The sequence below is a fragment of the Sinocyclocheilus grahami genome, unplaced genomic scaffold (assembly GCF_001515645.1).
Source record: "Sinocyclocheilus grahami isolate Dianchi unplaced genomic scaffold, SAMN03320097.WGS_v1.1 scaffold2957.1, whole genome shotgun sequence".
NCBI lineage: Eukaryota > Metazoa > Chordata > Actinopteri > Cypriniformes > Cyprinidae > Sinocyclocheilus > Sinocyclocheilus grahami.
The window spans coordinates 2,784-12,365 of record NW_015508130.1 but is presented as its reverse complement, the minus strand read 5'-3'; the positions used below and the strand labels follow the sequence as shown (position 1 = coordinate 12,365).

At 35.1% G+C, this 9,582-nt stretch overlaps 1 non-coding gene and 1 pseudogene across 1 annotated transcript; both read right to left on the bottom strand.

Moving 5' to 3' along the window:
• The window catches only part of LOC107575857 (deoxynucleoside triphosphate triphosphohydrolase SAMHD1-like), a 17,713-nt pseudogene extending 12,741 nt beyond the window's left edge, over positions 1 to 4,972 (bottom strand).
• On the bottom strand, positions 329 to 401 carry trnav-aac (transfer RNA valine (anticodon AAC)). Its single transcript has one exon. It is a non-coding gene; the product is annotated as a tRNA-Val (tRNA).
• Positions 4,973 to 9,582: the final 4,610 nt, after the last annotated feature.

Here is a 9,582-nt window from a genome sequence, read left to right as displayed (position 1 = left end):
TGGGTGTGAGTCAAAAAATTAAGGTAATGACACTTAATATATTTTTACCATAGATAAATACACAGTACAATAGGCTATTTAATGGAAAAATAAGCATTTTTAGTATTATGAAGTTAGAGACAAACTTTGTGGGGGCTAATGCTAATTTAGTACCGCATGCTAGCATACTACTCTTATTATCTTTCTACTACAGCAGTGTGCTAGTATGCTGTTCTGAATTCAACATAAGTCTTTAAGATAAATTTTATACAGATATTATGTTCACATTCATAAGCTTGTGTTAAACTAATAATAATAATAGTACAAATAAAAAATAACAACAATAATGTGTTTCCGCCCGGTTTCGAACCGGGGACCTTTCGCGTGTTAGGCGAACGTGATAACCACTACACTACGGAAACCTCCATGTTATGACCATGCAACCATGACAAACTAATGGTTTAACTGGAAACCAGTCATATTCATTACATAAGCTACTTGTCTGAAGTATAAAACATGTACATTAAAGTAAAAATGTGTTGTTGCATTCAGTGGTTTTCGACCTCCATGTTACGAGAAAGAAACCACTGTGTAATAATGATGTTACTGGAAGCCAGTCAAAGTGGCTATTGCACTTGCTTCAGTGAACATAAAATAAAAAGCCTTTTTTTCTGGGAAATTGATCCAAATTAATTCAGTTTGTTTAAAACAGAAACAATCACCTGCCAAAGGGCTCAGAAAAAAAAAATCAACTTAATTCAAACAAGTTTTGATTCCCCATTGACAGCGGAAGTTCTTGTTTTAAGCATAAGATCTGGTCATTTTGTTCAGTTTCTCAGAAAACAAGACTTCATGAATTTGCATCTAAATGTGTTAATATGTGAATGTAAATGTATCTTGCTTTAAAATGGTGTCACAATATTTGTATTGGAAAACAAAAAAGAGAATTTTTTTTCCGGTGCATGCAATATTGATCAGTGCTTAGATTAAGCAAGGATTGGAATTTATTTAGGACATTTACGTAGGTTTTATTTTTTATTGGGCCTTACAAAAAAAACATTACTGGTGTTAAGTTAACTGGTGTACAAGTTAACATTACTTGATCAAAATCAGAAGCATTGGCATATTTAATGCTATGTCAGTGTAAATTGCTTTCAGTTAAAGGGGTCATATGATGCTTTTTTAAAGCTCATTATTTTGTGTATTTGGTGTAACAGAATATGTTGACATGCTTTAATGTTCAAAAAACACATTATTTTTCAAATACTGTACATTATTGTAGGTCCTCTATGCCCCGCCTCTCTCAAAAGCTTTGTTTTCTACAAAGTCCCTCCTTCCGACAAGCGCAGTCTGCTCTGATTGGCCAGCTGACCCAGTGCATTGTGATTGGCCGAACACCGCAAGCACTCGTCGGAAATGTAACGCCCCTTACCATAATCACCAGCTTCATCTTTCATAATAAATGTAAAGACAGTAAATAATGTCATTAGTTTTACCATCAGTTCAAGCTCGAAAGGGGAACAGAGACTCGTGACAGACACAGTGATGAAGCTGGTATGTGTTTGCAGTACACAAGCCACGGTTAAAACAGCTGACTCCACTGTGATGTGTCTTGCTCGCGCTCTCTCTCTTGCTCTCTCGCTCTCTCTCTCTCGCTCGCTCGCTCATACACACACACACACACACCCACACACACACATACACACGATGCGCAAAACTCCGCATTTGAACAGTCAATAGCAAATACTTAAACTAATAACAAAACAGTAGCTGATTCAGAAGCACCAGATTGTCATAGCAAAGTCAGAATTACCTCCTCTCCTAGGTTCACGAAACGGTCATCCATAAAATGCATTGCTGTTCTGTTGTAAGTGATCTTAAAGATTCCTAAATGCATCTACTTCTGGAAGGCCAAATAAAGTGCTTTTGCTTTCTCCTAGAAACACACAGCGTCTCCCTGACATGCTGCTTCAACACTAACTGCGGTTACTGAAACCACGCCTTCTTTCTTTGCGTGCACATTTGGGCGGCATTATGCAAATATTTCCACATAGTGAGGTAGATATGTTTATTTACCCCTAAGTAGAGCATATTAGCAGAGCCTGTTTGCAATGGTTCTTCTACATGCTGGTATTGCATGTTTGGTGGTTCTTTATTGCCCTTTGTATCTTTGTGTTTCTTATTGTTTGCATTGCTGGGACAAATTTGATGCATGTGTACTATTTAGACGATTATTTATTACTTTTACATTGAAATATGATTGCCCCTTTAAGAATGCCAACAGTTGAGAGAGTGTTTAGTGGAGTAGCACAGTTTCCGCATCCGTGATATTTAAGATTATATTTTTGTATCTCTTTTATTTGTTTTAATTTATTTACAAACCGAGATTAAAGGAAGACATTTTAATCAGCAAAACTGAATGCATTATTTCATTGGACACGGAGCGAGTCAAACCAAAACTATACAAAACTCTGTTACAAGTATTTTTTTATTTGACTGTTAATGCCCTGCGAATTAGACATTACAGGATATTCCGCTATGTTTCAAGTTCGAAGGAAGTGTATATGTTCCATATAGAGGTAGGCTATAGTCACACTTAACACTTCTCTAGTCATGCCTTGTCCAAATACCCACACTTGCGGTCTTGGCCACTTGAGAGCGCGTGTGCGCAACAGGAAGTAAGTGCGCAAGACTGTCCCAGGTCTTAAAAATGCCAGAGCGCAGTGCCCTTAACGCACACTAAACCCACACTATCTCGAATACCGCTCCGGAGCGCTATCCGAGGCTTAGTGTATCCCATCATGCATCATGTTCTGGAAATAAATCCTGAGACTTTTTGCCGAGATCTCGTGAGAGGTCACGGAAACCTTTCCAATGCAAGTTAAATATTAATAGAATAATTAGATATTACATATAATTTGGTAGAAAAACTGTGTTTTTACGTTTTATTGGTGCAAAGATGAGTATAGTGGTGATATTTATTTTGTACAACATTTGCAACTGCTTTTTATCACTTAATTAGAAGCACCACAAATTAAAATTATGTCATGTTATAGGGACTACTGAACAGACATTTAGAAGTTGATTTTAAAATGCAAAGTATTTACAATTAAAATTAAAATAAATCTCTGTAAACACTTGCATTTGTACAACACTACAAGTGTGTCCCATCAGGTAATGAAAAGTTCGACACACACTTGTGGTCTTCATGCTCACTTGAACACTTGGCCCAAATACAGGGAATACATCATATACTGTAAGTGTTCAAGTGGTCAAGTGCAAAGACCGCAAGTGTGGGTATTTGGACAAGGCATGACTAGAGAAGTGTTAAGTGTGACTATAGCCTACCTCTATATGGAACATATACACTTCCTTCGAACTTGAAACATAGCGGAATATCCTGTAATGTCTAATTCGCAGGGCATTAACAGTCAAATAAAAAAATACTTGTAACAGAGTTTTGTATAGTTTTGGTTTGACTCGCTCCGTGTCCAATGAAATAATGCATTCAGTTTTGCTGATTAAAATGTCTTCCTTTAATCTCGGTTTGTAAATAAATTAAAACAAATAAAAGAGATACAAAAATATAATCTTAAATATCACGGATGCGGAAACTGTGCTACTCCACTAAACACTCTCTCAACTGTTGGCATTCTTAAAGGGGCAATCATATTTCAATGTAAAAGTAATAAATAATCGTCTAAATAGTACACATGCATCAAATTTGTCCCAGCAATGCAAACAATAAGAAACACAAAGATACAAAGGGCAATAAAGAACCACCAAACATGCAATACCAGCATGTAGAAGAACCATTGCAAACAGGCTCTGCTAATATGCTCTACTTAGGGGTAAATAAGGTACAGAAAAGTACCTTTTGAATAGATGCCACTCTAGTGACCATGTTAGAGTGGAGAAAAAAAGGTCTTTAGATATTCACTCTAAGAAAGATGGTTTTGAAACCTTTGTTTTTAGGAGTGTAGTGTATTTTATAGCTACACAGTATACCGTTTAAAGTGTTAAGCATTACACCTGGCTGGGAAGCATGTGATTGAAAAGATAGATCATAATTTATAGTGTCAGCACATGTTTACTGCATGGAGGTTGTAACACTGCTTTGGAATTTGGTATTGTAAAATGTGCTATGTAAGTAAATTTAATTGACTGGAGATCTCTATCACATGCAGATAGTTAGGTGATAAAGTGCTTTAGTACAATCTTTGCTCTTTTACTCTGCAGCGAGTGCACACAAAAATAATAATAATAAAAAATTGCAATGATGTGCCATAGTGAATGCGTGTTTCGAACATTATTTGCATTGTAGTTTAGATTAGGTCATAGTGTAAACTGCAAGTTTAAGATAGTAAAATAGTAACATGATCAAATATCTTAATGTGTGGTAAATAATGCTGGCAGTCTTGATAATAGCTTATAAAAGTAAGTTCATGATAAAACTCATGAGCAGGACATAATTTCCCATAGAGGAGATTGTCTGCTTCTGTTTCAATGCTTCACTTGCCTTCATGACGTCCTTTGAGAAGTGTAAGGAGTATTTATGCAAATTCTCAGCGCTTTTCATCTGTTTTTTCACTGCAGAGAAAAAAAAATGCAATTTTATACCTGTTAGAGAAATATGGAGTTGTTATCACAATGCACTGGGTCAGCTGGCCAATCAGAGCAGACTGCGCTTGTCGGAAGGAGGGACTTTGTAGAAAACAAAGCTTTTGAGAGAGGCGGGGCATAGAGGACCTACAATAATGTACAGTATTTGAAAAATAATGTGTTTTTTGAACATTAAAGCATGTCAACATATTCTGTTACACCAAATACACCAAATAATGATCTTTAAAAAAGCATCATATGATCCCTTTAAAGGGACAAGCTGCTTTTCCAGCCTTGGGCCGAGTCGTTCAAAGAATGGTAAGGAACGTTCTCGGCCCAGAATTTACATTTAAATGTAATTACAGGGGGATTTGGCAGGGTTTTTGGTCATTTGGTCACATAATCTTACAATTATAAGTGTAATTCAAATGTGAAAATTCTGAAATGCTAAATCACTGTAAAGTGGTTTGAGTACCTCATATTTCTTAATCTTGAAGGCTTCAGTGAGATTCCACTTCCTGTAGAAATAGACATTGTTGATGGTTTTTACCCGTGCTGTGAGTGCAGTCCAGCTGAATCACCTGTGTGAGAGGAGATGTACGATATTACACTCACTTAAATGTGGTGAGATCAAATCTAAAGGGTTTCGAACATAACATACTTAAGTGCTGAAATCCTTCTTATCCAAGAACACAGTTGGGTGAAGTTTGTTCCACTCGTCCACTGCTTTATTCCAGTTATCCTGTAGAAATGGGGATTAAAGTCAAACAAATGAAAACAATTTGTCCACAAGAGCACACATATTATGATCTGCACCTGCTGCTCAACAATAAAGCCATTACTTGTTTAGCCATTATATTTATTTATTTATTTATTTTAAATGAAACTGCACATTTCAAAATGGCAGATCAGATGCAAGAGATGAATTATTGACAGAGATATGAAAAATGAAACTGTATGGAAGTGATATGAAAGTGAAATTCAATTAAAACTAGAACTACTTTAGCCGTGAAGTAAAAGTCAGCTAGCCAATCAGAACCAAGCATATAAGTTCATTAAATAGAGGTGTCATAATTGTGAGTTTGATATGGAATGCATTTTTTTCCCATTAATTCCTTCCTTTCACTGTTCCATTATTCTGATATTCAATAGTTGCCCAATTTGGATAGTGTATTATTGATAAACTGGACTAAACATTTAAGTAATTTTAATTATGTAATAATGGTAATAATGGTAATGCTACATTGTATTTGCCCATTATAAAAGCACAATTTCTAACAGTATATTTTAGTTTATAAAAGTAAAACTGTGTTGTGTAATGTATGCTGTAAATAATGTATGCTGACCCATTCACTATACTTCTCTTCACACTAGTGAATTACTCACAATAATAAATCAATCCAATGTTTGTGAAAAAAAAACAGGGCAGGAACAGGAAAGAACAGGAAGTCAAAGCAGATGATAAATCAGTGAAATCTGTAATTGTAAATACAGTGTCCTCCATGTTTTGGGACAAAGACAATTTTGTTGATAATATAACTGCGTATGGCAAATTAATTTGGAAAAAAAAATATTTGGAAGTGTAAAAATACTTTATCCAGTGCTTATAGGCATTTGCAACTTATTTTCTGGAAAACACAGTAAGTTGCAAAAAAGTGATTTAGGAGAAACATTACATATGAGTGTCATAGCTCAATTAAGCTATGAAAGGAAAACCACTGAACATCATATTTTACTGCCAAATTATTTAATACCCTGTTTACAGAAAATGAGCAATACATACTCTTTGACAGATTATTGGACTGTCATCATATTGTCATGTGAACAAATAACAATGCAAATAACACATAATATGTTTTGGTTTTTGTAAACTGCATGCTTTGGTTAGAGAGAATTTGCCAAACAAGTAGATTATGTATGTGTATGTACTACAGCAGTGCCACTGTGGTATGTCTGAAATCTGTTGTGCAATGTCAATGAAATGTTATGTCATGTTTCTCTCAGTTCTCTTCTACCTGTAGGGACTTATTTAGGGCCTCTCTGTCTCTTTTTATCAGTCTGGTCTCTCCCACACACTTTGGCAGGCGTCTCTTGACAACATCCTCGAGTTTCTTTCAGGGACCTTTCAGCCCGACATCACTGGAGTACAAGATCTCCTCAAAGATGTGATCTGATGGAAAGAAGAAGAGTTTTGATTGAACTTTATCCTTTGTCTCAATAAACGAAACTTTAAAAAGTCTTCTCTGAAACAAATGAAAACAGCTGAGTAGAAAACAAAAGAATAAATCTAAATATAAATCTCGTCTGTTCAACTGACCTGTCAGTTTTGGAGAACTCTCTCATCTCTCTGTTGAGTTCTTGTCATCCTCTAATTCATTGAGGGATTTGACAGTGTGATTCATAGATTAAGTAGTTCAAATATAGGCTATTATACAGTGGGTACGGAAAGTATTCAGACCCCCTTAAATGTTTCCCTCTTTGTTATATTGTTTTTTTAACCTTGGCCAGATCTGTGCCTTGCCACAATTATGTCTCTGCGCTCTTCAGGCAGTTCCTTTGACCTTATGATTCTCATTTGCTCTGACATGCACTGTGAGCGGTAATGTCTTATATAGACAGGTGTGTGGCTTTGCTAATCAAGTCCAATCAGTATAATCAAACACAGCTGGACTCAAATGAAGGTGTAGAACCATCTCAAGGATGATCAGAAGAAATGGACAGCACCTGAGTTAAATATATGAGTGTCACAGCAAAGGGTCTGAATACTTAGGACCATGTGATATTTCAGTTTTTCTTTTTTAATAAATCTGCAAAAATGTCAACAATTCTGTGTTTTTCTGTCAATATGGCGTGCTGTGTGTACATTAATGAGGAAAAAAAATTAACTTAAATGATTTTAGCAAATGGCTGCAATATAACAAAGAGTGAAAAATTTAAGGGGGTCTGAATACTTTCCGTACCCACTGTATATGCTACATGCACGCCAGAGGTTTTTTTTTTTTCTTACCATCTTTTGGGGGTTTCTTGCTTTTAGACTAGTTGGATACAAAACTTTCATTTAAACGTCAGTCAAATTAGTCGTCGCGCACATCCCTAATATATATTGTCAGCTGTGGTTAGTCCGATGGCAATTCTTCCCATTGTCTTCTAACCTAAAACAACAAAATGAACACATTTGGATTTGGACCAAGTGGTCCGAAATTTAGAGCACATAGGCCTTTTTGCCACATATGGGCATATCAGTGTGCATTTTTACCATATAGAAATGCAATATTTAAGTTCAATATCTGTCTTATCTGTGTTATTTTTCTTCATGGTTTCCTTGGCTGCATTAATCACTCTATAACATTCTTGTAGAGCTCCTGGGATGCAACCTTATTTTCTTCACGCACGGGGAGTGCATAAACCTAATTGTAGCCTATATGTTCAATTATATTACAGAAGGGTATCATGATTTTGATGTTTAAAAGCTGAAAACAGACTCCTGATTTGATGACATTTTTAATTACAGAAGTTACTCCTATTTTCTTTTTCCAGAAATGAAAATTATTAATTTAACATTAACTTCATTTTACAATGTATTCAAATCTATTATACTATAGTAAATAATAATAATAATATAAATCTGCAAAACATTTTGCATTCTTTTGCATTTTGCATTCTATTATCACAGTTAAAAAAAGGGATTTTGTTTTAAGGAATGATACCCTTTAAAATCCAATTTGGGTTTATATTTTAGTTTAATTTTGTCAACTCTCTTTGTCGGAGTTGCAAGGTGTCAGGTCCAGTGTTGGGAAGGTTACTCTGGAAATGTAATAGGTTACAGATTACAAGTTACCCTATTTAAAATGTAATAATGTAACTGTTTCAGTTACTTTATTAAAGTAATGTAACTGATTTCACTTGATTACTTTTTGATTACTTTTCTAAATTTCTATTGTTTTCAAATTTTAATTATTTTGAAACATTTAAAGCAGACAGGGTTAACGTTACAGGGGTACTCAACACTGATTACTGTCAGTACTGTCACTGTCCTTCTTCACTTGAATTCTACGGTGGCCGAGAAGTGCAAAACAAATCACAATTCTGAAACCAAAAGAACAAATTACAAACGCAAATGCAAGTCTAAAAAACAAAATAACAATTCAGAAAACACAACAACAATTAAGATATAGTTTAATAGCTATGATACTGTTTTTGAAATCAAATCTTGTCTTGTTTTTGAAATCCCCCCCCCCCTTTTCAACTTTTTGATTATTTCCTTAATTTCTATTGAAAACAAATGCCTTTATGATGTGATACGAGATTTGAAAAGGGAGGGAAAAAAAGTTTGGCAAAAGGCGGGATCGAACCTGGGTCGATCGCGTCAAAAAGCCAAAGGGCAAGCACTTATCCATCTGTGCCACTGGAGCTGATGATTAATAGCTACTTTTAACTAAATGTAAATATACACTCCGTATTTTTTATTCCAGAGTAAAGGCAATTCATACAATACATTTAAACTGAGCTACTTTAATACCATCTCTGAACTTTCTACCAGGACTCTGCTGTTCTTCGGCTGGTTCTTCTCTGTATACGGTGATTGGCAGATGTCTCGTCCAGTCAGCGGTGAGTAATCCCAAACCAATGGCGCTGTCTCAAACTATACCTACCTCTTCCGGTTTGTCTGATTTGTCCTTGTGTTTTCTGATTTGTTATTGTGTTTTCAGATTTGTCATTGTGTTTTCTGACTTGTTATAATGTTTTCTGAATGGTTATTTTGTTTTTTAGACTTGCATTTGCATTTGTAATTTGTTATTTTGTTTTCAGAATTGTGATTTGTTTTGCACTTCTCGGCCACCGTAGAATTAAGATCAGGCCTATAATAATTTAATTGTAAAGCACAACCACCTACAAATTGGACTTTAGCAGCTCTTTTTACTTTGAGATCTTTTTGAGGTTAAATACAGATTTAAAATCAGAAGATATAGTTTAATAGCTATGATACTGTTTTTGAAATCA